The following is an 11,877-nucleotide window of genomic DNA, read 5'->3' on the forward strand; positions in this document are numbered from 1 at the left end:
TAAGACATAAACTTGGGGGGAGGGGTAGGTAGCCCATGGCGAACACCGCTTTAAACATATCAGATAAGGCCTCTACATCACCTAAGGCCTCTAAATCACCTACGAGGGGCTTCACTGACGGTCACACCTTGGGCTCCCCACCATCCCAAGAGATGTTCGCCACGACACACTCAAAGGCAGGCAACATGGGGACTGGCTATGCCATTTTTCACATGGGGAAACTGAGGCACAAAGACACTAAATGCCGTGTCCAAGGTTAAATACTCAGTGAGAGACTCCAGCTTGGAGTTCTGGTTTTCTAATTCAAAAGTGATCCAAACCACCTCAATCTAAAAAACCACAGCTGTCAACCTCACTGAAATCACTTTCCTAGGTCACCTGCTAGCTGAAATGGGCCTACCTTTTTTTTTTTTAAAAGTCTACCAGTAAATTATTTCAAACTCTTACAGCCTCTCCCCTCCTCCCACAAAAAGTAAACTAACTCTCTTTACTGCCTTCTTTATCAATCCTTACTTGCAGTAACTATAGAGAATCGCCTTCCAATAGAACATTCTGCAAGTTCTGCGCTGTCCCAATATGGCGGCCACTAGTTACACACATCTATTGGGTATGTGAATTATGGGTAGAGCACTGAAAGAACAGAATTGTTTATTTTAGTAACAACAGAATTGTTACTGAATCTTAGTTAATTTGAATCTAAATATGCCCATGTTGGCTAGTGGCTGCCACACCAGATAATTAAGCTACAGATGAAAACAATCTTTCCACTGTGGTGGACATTTCATGATTTCTGCTGAGATTCATCTAGGTGTACAAACAGATTTCAATGTAGGTTCTTCTGTGTGGGAGAGGGAGAGAAAGAGAGAGAGAGAAAGAGAAATGGGGTGTGTGTGTGTGTGTGTGTGTGTGTGTGTGTGTGTGTGTGTGTGTAATTTAACGAGCTTGTCTCCAAGTGGGAAGATTCACACTATGTATACACAGGAAGGCAAAATAACACCAAGCTTAAGAGCTGGGCTTTCGGAATCAAACAATCCTCCCTCCACCATATATTAACAAGTCAGTGTCCTCTGAAGTAGAATGAAAATAATTGTTGCACACAGGGCATTAAGTGCCCGTAAAATCCTCACTGCATGGCATTAGAGTAACATTAGGAAAACTACTCTACCTGCACAATACCATAACAACTAAAACTTACAGGCAGCGTTGTAGTTTTCAAAAAAATTACACGTACATTCCCTCTTCCTGTCCTTGCACTACCCAATGAGCACCACGATTTCAGTTCCCGTTTTTATTTTTACATACAGAAAACGACACTCAGAAAAGTTACAGGACTTGAAGGTCAACGGTAGAGCAGAACAACAGGGTGGGCCCTTTCACTAGTTCAGGCCAAACGGGGACAAAGGCTGCTTTTCTAGCAAAGCGTTAGGTGTCCTGATGGAGCTGGACTCGGGCTCTATTCCCCTTTCTGCTGGCTAGCGCTGAAACCCTCCTAACAGCTCACCCAGGTAGACTCATGATGCCATCACACAGATGAGAAAACTGAGACTCCCACGGTTAAAGGTGAGATTCGAGACCAACTAGGATACCACACACTTCATTTAAACACCCAAACTTTCAGGAGGGGTGAGCTTTGGGAGATTTAAGGGTCAAGGTGTGAAATTTAAATGAGGGGTGTTGACAATTCCCAGAGTGACTTAAGCCCTGGACAGAAGCACAAGAAGAGCCAACCTCAGAAGATCCAATGACACACACCCTGCTGTGCACAACACCAAATCAACACCTGAAGTCTCCATTTTTGTCCCACAGGTGTGTGTTCCCTTCAGGTCTAGAATATCCTTAAGGGGCTATCTTAATAAGTGGGTCAAGTGATGCACTTTAACTTTCATCCCTGGATTCATCATCCAGCTGGGGGGTTTTCCACGAAAATCTGCCGTACGTTTGAGATATTAACATCCCTAAACATAAAAGAGTCATCTTCACGTCTCAACTGTTCCATACTCAACATTCGCGCCCCCCTCCCACCCATCGCGTCTTTCCTAGGAATGACTAGTTGTAAACTTTTCATAAAATCGTCCTGGGCAATTTCCTACACCGAGGCCACCGTTCAGGACGGAAGAGTGGCGCTCCCCTCCCCCTCCCAGGCTGGAGTCCCGCCCCTCCCCTTTCAGGTTAACCCAGGGACCCAGGCGGCGCGCCTGGAGAGAAAAACATCCAGCAGTCAGGTCAAACCACATGTGACAAAGCAAAGCAGAAACCGTGGCACAAGGAATAGGGCATGGGTTTCTGTTTCTTTTGGGGTTCTGCTCTACAACATCAGCGACAGAAAAGAAAGAAGGAAAAAAAAAAAAACACCCCACCTCCGACTCGAACTTTGTGGAATTTCCAAAGCGAGGGGCTCGGAGAATGCGAGGCCGTGCTAAGAACGAGCCCCGGCGCGGGCCTCACCGCGCACGGACAGCGCACGTGAAGGGCAGGCCCTAACCCAGCGCCCGCGGGCCTCTGGCAGCCCCCAACTGTCAAGGACCCGGCGACCTCCGGCGACCCCCGAAGGCGCGCCCCACCCCGTTCCGAACACCGGCCCCCGTGGGCAAGGTCCCCCTGGGGAGCAGCGCCCAGGACGCGAATCTGGGGGCACCCCTCCCCCCAGCCCGGGAGCAACAGGTCTGCAGCCTCCCCAGGCCGCGCTCCGCAGACCCGGCCCGACCAGGGACGCCCCCCGTCCGCCGAAGTCGCCCCCAGCCCGCACTCCTCGCCCGGGCTGGGGAGCTCCCGACTTCCTTGACGGTTTCTGCGGCTCAAGAACTGAGCCGCCCAGGGCCCGCGCCGCCGCGCTTCCAGCCGGCCCGGGGCTGGCCGGCCCGCGCCCGGGGATGAATGGGGCTCCCCTCCCCCCACGGGGGATCCCGCGGCGGCGCACGTCCGTCCAGCCAACCCCGGGTTGGGCAGACAAAGGGGCACCGGGGGACAAATCGAGCGCTTCCCCAAACTTGCCGGCCGCCTCCCCCGCCCCGAAACAAAGGAGCCCCCCAGCCTCCGCCCGCCCCCAACGCGCCGGCACTTTGGGGAGCAGCCAAAACGGGGTATTGTGCAGCCTGCAGGGAGCGCGCCGCACCCCAGCCCAAGCCCGAGAGACACTTGGGGACCTGCCCCTCCAAAGCCCCGGAGGCGGACGGAGCGTGCGGGCGCCCCAGGCCGCCGGCCTGACCCCGGAGGGAGGGAACCGCCGGCCCCCATGCGGGACAAGTTGGCGTCCCCCCCCGCCCCACCCCGCGCCCGGCCAGCCGGCCGGCCGAGCCCCGCGCACTCACCTCGCCGCGAGCAGCGCAACTTGCGGCGGCGCCGCCGCCCCGAACCTCCCTCCGGCCGGCCGTCGCCGAGCCCGGGCCGTGCCGCGGCCGAGGAGGGCCCGGCACCCGGAGCAGCCGCGCGCCGCCCCCGCCCCGCCCCCGCCCCGCCTCAGCCGAGTTCCCGTGAGGCGCGAGCGCTGGAAAGTTTCGGATGCCGAATGGCGGCCGAATGGCGGCCGAATGGCGGCCGAATGGCGGCCGAATGGCGGCCGAATGGCGGCCGAATGGCGGCCGAATGGCGGCCGAATGGCGGCCGAATGGCGGCCGAGGGCGCGGCGGCGGCGGCGGCGGCGGCGGGGCGGCGGCGGCGCTGGCGGCACCTCGCTCCCGAGCGCAGAGAGTGCGGGGGGGTGGGGGGGGCTGGGGCGGGAGCGGTGGCGGCGGCAGAGGGCGGGACGGCAGGAGGGACCGGCACGGGCAGTGACCTCCGGGGGGGAGCGGCCGCCAGCGCGCCGACCCCGGCCGGGAGGACTGCCAGGGAGGCCGCCTCCGCCGCCGGGCCGGCCCCTCCCCCCACGGCCCCCAGCCCGCACCCTCCCCCACCGCCGGGGAACGGGAGCCCGAGTCCTCCCCCCCGACACACCCCCCACCCACACGCCCGGGGGGGAGGGGCGCGTCCCAAGCCGGTCCCTCCCCCACGGAGGGTGAGGCCACCAGGCCTGCCCTCCCCCACAGCCAAGAGGGGGAGAGTCCGCCCCCAACACAGCCCCTCCCCCAGGGCTCCAGGGAAGACTCGCGTCCTGAGCCGCCCCGTCCCCACGGCGGGGGAACCTGCAACCCTCCCCCGTCCCTCACCCCTGACTCTGCTCTCCCCGCCGCGCCCGGGGTGGCTGAAGGGAACCCGGGTCTCCCTAGTGTATCCGAACCCCGTCCCTTCCTCGTGGCCTCCATGCGGGCGGAAGGAGACGCAGGCCTGTGCCCACCCCGTCCCAGGCCCGGACCCAGCCAGGAGGGGACAGGAGCCCGGTCACCAGCACCGCGGTTTCCAGGGGAGGGGGGAACCGGGCCACCGCTCTGTTACCCTCCCCCACCTCCAAGAAGCAGCCGCCCAGCTGCCCTAGCAGAACCCCTGCAACCTGCCTGAGGACGCCGCTTCCTCAAAATCGGCGGCCGGCAGGGCACCCCAATGGTCTCCTCCCCTCCCCGGAAAAGTGGGGGCCCAGGGGGGAGCCTCGACCTTTGCAAAATGCCTCCAGCGAAGAGCCGGCAGTGCGTGGGGAGAAAGAAACTCGGGCCCAGCGGGGTGGAGGCTCCCGGCGGGGGCAGGGGGAAGAAGCCGGGCGCTTGGGCCTTCTCACCCCCGCCCCCGCCCGGAGGCGTCGGGCCTCGGGCCCCAGCCAAGTGCTAAGGTTGCCGCAGCTCGCTCGGCCCAGCTCTGGTGAACCCGAGGCCCCAGCGCTCCTGCCTCCCCTCCTGCTTGGCGACAACTGCCCCCCACTCGAGGCCTGAGTTCACTTAAACAAACATCTGCACCCACCCGCCGGCACCTTGGGTGTCTGCTTTGCCGAATATTTTAGAATAAGTTTGCCCCTCCCTTTGGCGTATAAGGAGCTTCGCCCCAAGAGCCCAGTACACACTCAGCGTTTTACACTGGCACCTCACTTGCTCCTTGCTGGGACACCGGGCCATTTGCTGTACTGGTTGTGCGGAGAGGGGGCCCGAAGTGAGTGTTTAAGGGGCTGGTCCTCCATCAAAAAGGCAGACTAAAAATTATGCTGCCAAATATTGCTGTGAAACGTCAGTGATGTAAAACGACGGTTGCTGCACATTATTATTAGAGCACATCAATAAAAGATACACTTACACAGTCTCCATAATTGTGAATCAGCAGAATAGATTTTGCCTTATTTTGTATCAGTTGCCATTCAAGGCCCCCCAAAAGGACGTGGTGGGACCTTCCCTTGAGCTTGCCCGTCGTTGCTCCCGGGCTCCCTGGGCTTGTGAGGACTGATGCTGAGGTATTAACAGGCAATCGAAAAACCAGGGGGGCAACAGAAAACCCGAGCGAGTTCCTGATGCAACCCTGCCCGGGTTACACGTGCTTCCCTTCCCCCACCGCCTGCTGATGGGAGCGCTGCGTTTTTTCCGCCTGTAGGGTCACATTGTGGTTGATTGATTCTCCTTTCGCCTTGCTCAGTCATTCAGATTTGGAAAGTAAATAACAAGTTGACAGCATTACAGCTTTCGCCTTTACAGGGACACGGCCCCCGGCTACCGCACACTCTCGAGTAGCCGCGCAGCCAAACTGGCCCTCTGGCTTGCCAGCCGTGCTTGTCCTTAGCTGCTTGGAAATTCCGAACTGAACACGATGAAAAGGTTCCTTGGTATGTTTTGATTACTTGGCAGACGCCAATCATTTAAAGTATGAGAAAGTGGTGGAAATCCTCGCTTCCAAACTAGGACCCGGTGTGACCACTTTTTTTACAGCTGGTCTTCCGTAGCTAACAATGCGAGGGAGCTTGGAATCCATCTTGCCTGTTTGATCGTGTCCCAATAATCCCAACGATCTTCTTGCAAGTAAGGAGTCGAGCACTTTTACCACAGACTCCTAGGAGCCCCCAGGGACTCTGTAAGACCTCAGACAGGAAACGCGACCCCCTACATTTATCCTAATAACACCGAGAAATTCCACCTTCTGAATGCTAGACGGGTGGTAGGAACGTGTTAAATTAGACTATTTTATTTCATCTGTTTTGCAGATTTTTCGAATGGTGTAAGAAAAGAGGAGAAAAAGCACATTAAAGTAGAGCAGGAAAGGAGCTAGTGCGTTCTGACAAAAGTATAAAGGTTAATTTGGAGGCCGTGAGCAGCAACGATCTACACAGGTATCCACTGCACAATATCTATATTCCAAACAAGTATTTTTGGTTGCTGACTGCAGGGGGCTGGAATACAAGAATCCGCTCGCAACAAATGCTATCAGTATTCCCCCTAAACAGTAGCCAAATGTTTAATAAAAAGGCAGCAGGAACCCGCACAAATATAGTCAACTAATTTTTGACAAAAGAGCAAAGGTATTTCAATGGAGAAAGAATATCCTTTTTAACAAATGGTGCTGGAACAACAGACATCCATAGACAAAACAAACAAAAAAATTAATCTAGCCCAGACCTCAAGGCTTTTCACGGAAACTAACTTAAAATTGATCATGGGCCTAAAAGTCAAAAGCAAAAACATAAAACTCCTAGAAGATAATGTAGGAGAAAATCTAGACGACCTTGGGTTTAGCAGTGAGTTTTTAGATACAACACCAAAAACATGATCCTTGAAAAAAAAAAAAACTGCTGAATTGGACTTACTGAAATTAAAAACTTCTGCTCTGCAAAAGACACTGTTAATGAAAAGACAAACCACAGACTGGGAGATATATTTGCAAAATCCATATCTGATAAAGGATTATATCCAAAATATGCAAAGAACTCTCAAAACTCAACAATAAGAAAACAATACAGAATAAAACTGGGCAAAAGATCTGGGGAAAAAAACTCACCAAAGAGATATACAGATGGCAAACAAGCATACGAAAAGATGCAGAATATCACATATCACAATGAAAACGCACATTAAGACAAAATATGGGGAATTCCCTGGCAATTCAGGGGTTAGGACTTGGCGCTTTCATTGCCAGGGCTGTGTTCTGTCCCTGGTCTTGGGACTAAGATCCCACAAGCCACGCAGCTCGGCAAAAAATCAAATGCTAACAGGGTGCTGAGCAACAGGAACTCTTCCGCGTTGCTGGTGGGAATGCGAAACGTAAGACCACTTTGGAAGACAGTTTGGCAGTCTCTTACAAAGCAAAACATACGATCCAGCAACCATGCTCCTAGGTGTTTACCCAACTAAGTTGAAAACTTATGTCTGCACAAAAACCCGCACAGGAATGTTCAACAGTTTTACTCACCAAACACCGAAAGCAACCAAGATGGTCCTCAGTAGGTGAATGGATAAACAAACTGTGGCACATCCACACAATAGAATATCATTCTGCAATAAAAAGAAATGAGCTATCAAGGCATGGGAAGACAAGGAGGAACTTTAAATGCCTATCACTAAGCGAAAGAGGCCAATCTGAAAAGTCTACATACTGTATGAGTCCAACTCTACGGCATTCTAGAAAAGGCAAAACTGAAAAGATCAGTGGTTGCCAGGGGTTCTGGGGATGGGAAAGAAGGGACGCATATGGGGAACACAAGGGATTTTCAGGGCAGTCAATGGATTCTGCATGATACTGTAGTGGCAGATACATGACATTTTGCATTTGTCCAAACAGGTAGACCTGTACAGAAACGGAAGTGAACTCCAATGTCAGCTGTGGATTTTATCAATATTGATTCATTCATTGTAACAAATGTACTACTGTTACACAAAAGATGTTAACACTGGAAATGGTGTGTGGGAGGAGGAAAATTGGGAACTCTCTGTACTATATGCTAAACCGTTCTGTACATCTAAAACTGCTCTTTAAAAAAAAGTCTATTATTTAAAAAAAAAAAAAAAAGACAGTAGGAAGAGGTGTTAAACTTCTCGTGAGAATTACTGCCCAGTTTTCATGGAATCCAATATGTAATTTCATCGAGGCCCATCTAACGGCTCCTAACACATAGGCCAATATTTGTTTGCATGACTGGCCTACTCAGAAAGGCCTGCGAGTCCAGGAGTCGTGTGCTCCATGCCGCAGTGGCCTCTCGGTGATGTTTGCAGAGCATGTCTCAGCTGTGAGGAAGCATCTGCCACAAGCTTCTCGTGTGAAACAAAGAAGAGGGGTATGCTCGCCAACTTCACTTACAACCCTCTGGCCGAGGTTTGCTTTGGGGCTTGCTTCTACTTTTCCTCAGGGAGACTGGAACCGAAACTACAAAGGGAGATGGTTGTATCAGGTGGTAGCACGTGGTGAACGCACTTGGAGAAGTAAACAGGAGTGAGGACAGAGATTTCCATCACCTGCCGTGGATGTGAGATGAGGTGGGTGGTCGCCCCTTCTGCTCCCCTTGACCTGGGTAGGCATCCAGTCTTTTTTTCAAGATAGGATGAATTGTGTCTCCCGCCTCAAATTCATATGTTGAAGTCCTAACCCCCAGCACCTTAGCATGCGACTATTTTTGGAAAGACAGCCTTTAAAGTAGTAAATAAATCAAATGCAGTCATTAGGGTGACCCTTCCTTATCCAATCTGACTGGTGTCCTTATAAGAAGAGGAGACTGGGACACAGACATGCACAGAGGGAAGACCGTGTGAAGACACAGCAAGGAGGGAGGACTCGGGAGAAACCCACCCTGCCGACACCTTGACTTGAACTTCCAGCCTCCAAGACTGTGAGAAAATAAGTTCTGTTTGTTTCTCATTCTTTTTGGCTACGCCGAGTGCAGGATCTTAGCTCCCTGATCAGGGATCGACCCCGTGCCACCTGCATTGGGAGTGCAGAGTCTTAACCGCTGGACCGCCAGGGAAGTCCTAATAAATTTCTGTTATTTAAACCACCCAATCTTCGGTGCTTTGTTATGGCAGCACGAGCAGCAAATGCATGTGAGTTATTGCTGTTTCTTTTCTATTTGGAATGTCACATTCAGTTCACATCCTTTGAATACTGAAAACACCTCACATTGGGCATGGGGATGTTCGTGCACAGTGTCGAATTTGATCCTCCCAGTAATACTGGAGGGCAGGGATTTTTATCTCCAATGCTCAGAGTAAAAGACTTGGCCCAAGAGGTTAAAGGATTGAGAGGAGGGGGTTTGTAAGCACTTCTACGCCCCAGACCTTCTTTGGCAAGTTACTGACTATATTGATTACCACTGCATAAATACATAAAATAATATACATAAGATTACAAGGAAACTCGATTCTGTAAAAATATAGTTAAATTAAAAAAAGAAATTCCAATGTCATAATACATGTGCTTCTTTCTCAGTACTTCCAATCATAAGCTCTAGAGGTGGTACTAATAACTTCTGTCATTTCAAAGTAGTGGTGGGTACAAATAAAATCTGCTTCAACTCTAACCTGCTCTGAAAATACATCAGACTTCTCTTGGTGACAAATTGGTAACAAATCAAAGATACAGTTAATGCTACTGTCATCTCCTCTATAGTCATAGTTGTCAGAAATGCTCAATTTGGGTTAACTGCAGAGGTTTTCCCCATCCATATTCATGGACCCCCTGCAATCTCTCCCTGGGACCTTCCTGCCAAGGGAGGAAGTGCAAGCTGCATCCCATGACTCTCTATGGCCCTTCTGCCTACCTAGACTCATCCATGCCACCACCATGGACCCCCTCCCATGGCTCATGGGCTGGGACCCTAGAGTGAGATGACTTTAAGGGGATGCCAAAAACTTACTCATCCAGATAAGTAATACGTGCTTCCCTGGTGGCGCAGTGGTTGAGAATCTGCCTGCCAATGCAGGGGACACGGGTTCGAGCCCTGGTCTGGGAAGATCCCACATGCCGCGGAGCGACTAGGCCCGTGAGCAACAATTGCTGAGCCTGTGCGTCTGCAGCCTGTGCTCCACAACAAGAGAGGCCGCGATAGTGAGAGGCCCACGCACCGCGATGAAGAGTGTTTATTTTGACAAAATTCAACACCCATTTATGATAAAAACTCTCCAGAAAGTGGGCATAGAGGGAACCTACCTCAACATAATAAAGGCCATATATGACAAACCCACAGCAAACATCATTCTCAATGGTGAAAAACTGAAAGCATTTCCTCTAAGATCAGGAATGAGACAAGGATGTCCACTCTCACCACTATTATTCAACATAGTTCTGGAAGTCCTAGCCACGGCAATCAGAGAAGAAAAAGAAATAAAAGGAATACAAATTGGAAAAGAAGAAGTAAAACTGTCACTGTTTGCGGAAGACATGATGCTATACATAGAGAATCCTAAAACTGCCACCAGAAAACTGCTAGAGCTAATTAATGAATATGGTAACGCTGCAGGATACAAAATGAATGCACAGAAATCTCTTGCATTCCTATACACTAATGATGAAAAATCTGAAAGAGAAATTATGGAAACACTCCCATTTACCATTGCAACAAAAAGAATAAAATACCTAGGAATAAACCAAAAAAGAAAAACAACAACAACAAAAAACTGGTAAATGAAAACAACATTTAAAATTGTGTTGTCATTAGAGTATACACAAAGTAATTGAAGCTGTAGGTATAGAAGTGATTGCCTTGAGAAGACATGTATAATAAGGAAAGGAAGAAAGGAAGGAAGGAAAGAAGGAAGGAAGGAGGGGAAGAAGGAAAGCAAGAAGGAAGGAAGAGAAGGAAGGGAAGGAAAGAAGAGGTCTTCAAAAATAGGGAGATTTAAGTGGCATTTAAGTAAACCTGCCAAAGGGAGCAGTGGCAATCAAGGGACCTGAGTATTAATTAGGAATGACTGATCACGTGAGTCCCATGAGGGTAGGGATCACATCTGCTTCTCATTTCTGGAGCAGAGCACCGAGCACAGTACCTGGCCAGTAGATGCTCCATTCGCAATTGTCCAGTGTTGTCCGTGGGGCAGGAAAGCTACAAATACCATTGGCTGCGGCAACTGGGTGACTGGGGATGTGTGCAAGCTGGATGGCAGGCAGTGAGTAAAGAAATGAATAGGGAACAGAAGTGCCCTTGACCGGTTGGGAGGGTCGCGTTGTGCACCCCTCTGCTCTCGCTGCAGGGAGATGGCTTAGCGACTTCTCCTGGGGAGGTTCCTGGCCTCCATAATCTGCAGGAAGCCCTCTCAGAGTCAGTGGGCGCCCCTTGCCTCCAGGGCCCTGCAGACCCCACAGCGCAGTCCTAATAACCTGACAGTAACACCCAGCCAAGCCCAGTCAATATACACCACCAGAGTCTGTACAATGACCTTTAACATCCAGGATGGACCAGACTTTCAAGACTGAGTTGTCAACAGTGAGACACCAGTGGTTGTGGATTTCCATGCACAGTGATGTGGTCCCTGCAAGATCCTGGGGCCAAGGTTAGAGAAGGTGGTGGCCAAGCAGCATGGAAAGGTGGTGATGGCCAAGGCGGATATTGATGACCACACAGACCTCGCCATAGAGTATGAGGTATCAGCTGTGCCCACCGTGCTGGCCATCAAGAATGGGGATGTGGTGGACAAGTTTGTGGGCATCAAGGATGAGGACCAGCTGGAGGCCTTCCTGAAGAAGCTGATTGTCTGACAAGCAGGGAAGCGTCCTGACTGCCCCTGCCCACCTGGGCCCCGTGGTCCCGGGGGACCCAGATAGAACTCATAGCCCTTCTGTGCCGGCCCTTCCTACCTCCTTCCTCTGCCTGGCCCCTGTGGGTCCGTGCTTTGGAGACCAGGCCTCCAAACACAGGAGCCTCAAGTGCTCCCAACCTGGCTGACCGCCAGGGTGGCCGCCCAAGGAGCGGTGCCGCCACCGAGCTGGGACAGCCGTCTCCTCACCCACTCTCTGCTCCTTCTAGGGCTTGTTGCCGTGCTCCCAGGATGCTGGGACAGAGTTCCGGGGCCAGCCTGCAGTAACAGCTTGGTCTCCCTGCTCCCTTCTGATCTG

General features: G+C 51.9%; 1 pseudogene across 1 annotated transcript; it reads left to right on the forward strand.

Annotated features, from left to right (window-relative positions):
• The first annotated feature begins 11,028 nt into the window (after positions 1-11,028).
• On the forward strand, positions 11,029-11,613 carry LOC309654066 (thioredoxin, mitochondrial pseudogene; annotated as a pseudogene). The gene has a single exon. The product of its transcript is annotated as a thioredoxin, mitochondrial pseudogene (transcript).
• Positions 11,614-11,877: the final 264 nt, after the last annotated feature.

Source organism: Balaenoptera physalus (genome assembly GCF_965194825.1).
Source record: "Balaenoptera physalus genome assembly, contig: HAP1_SCAFFOLD_1859, whole genome shotgun sequence".
Taxonomy (NCBI): Eukaryota; Metazoa; Chordata; class Mammalia; order Artiodactyla; family Balaenopteridae; genus Balaenoptera; species Balaenoptera physalus.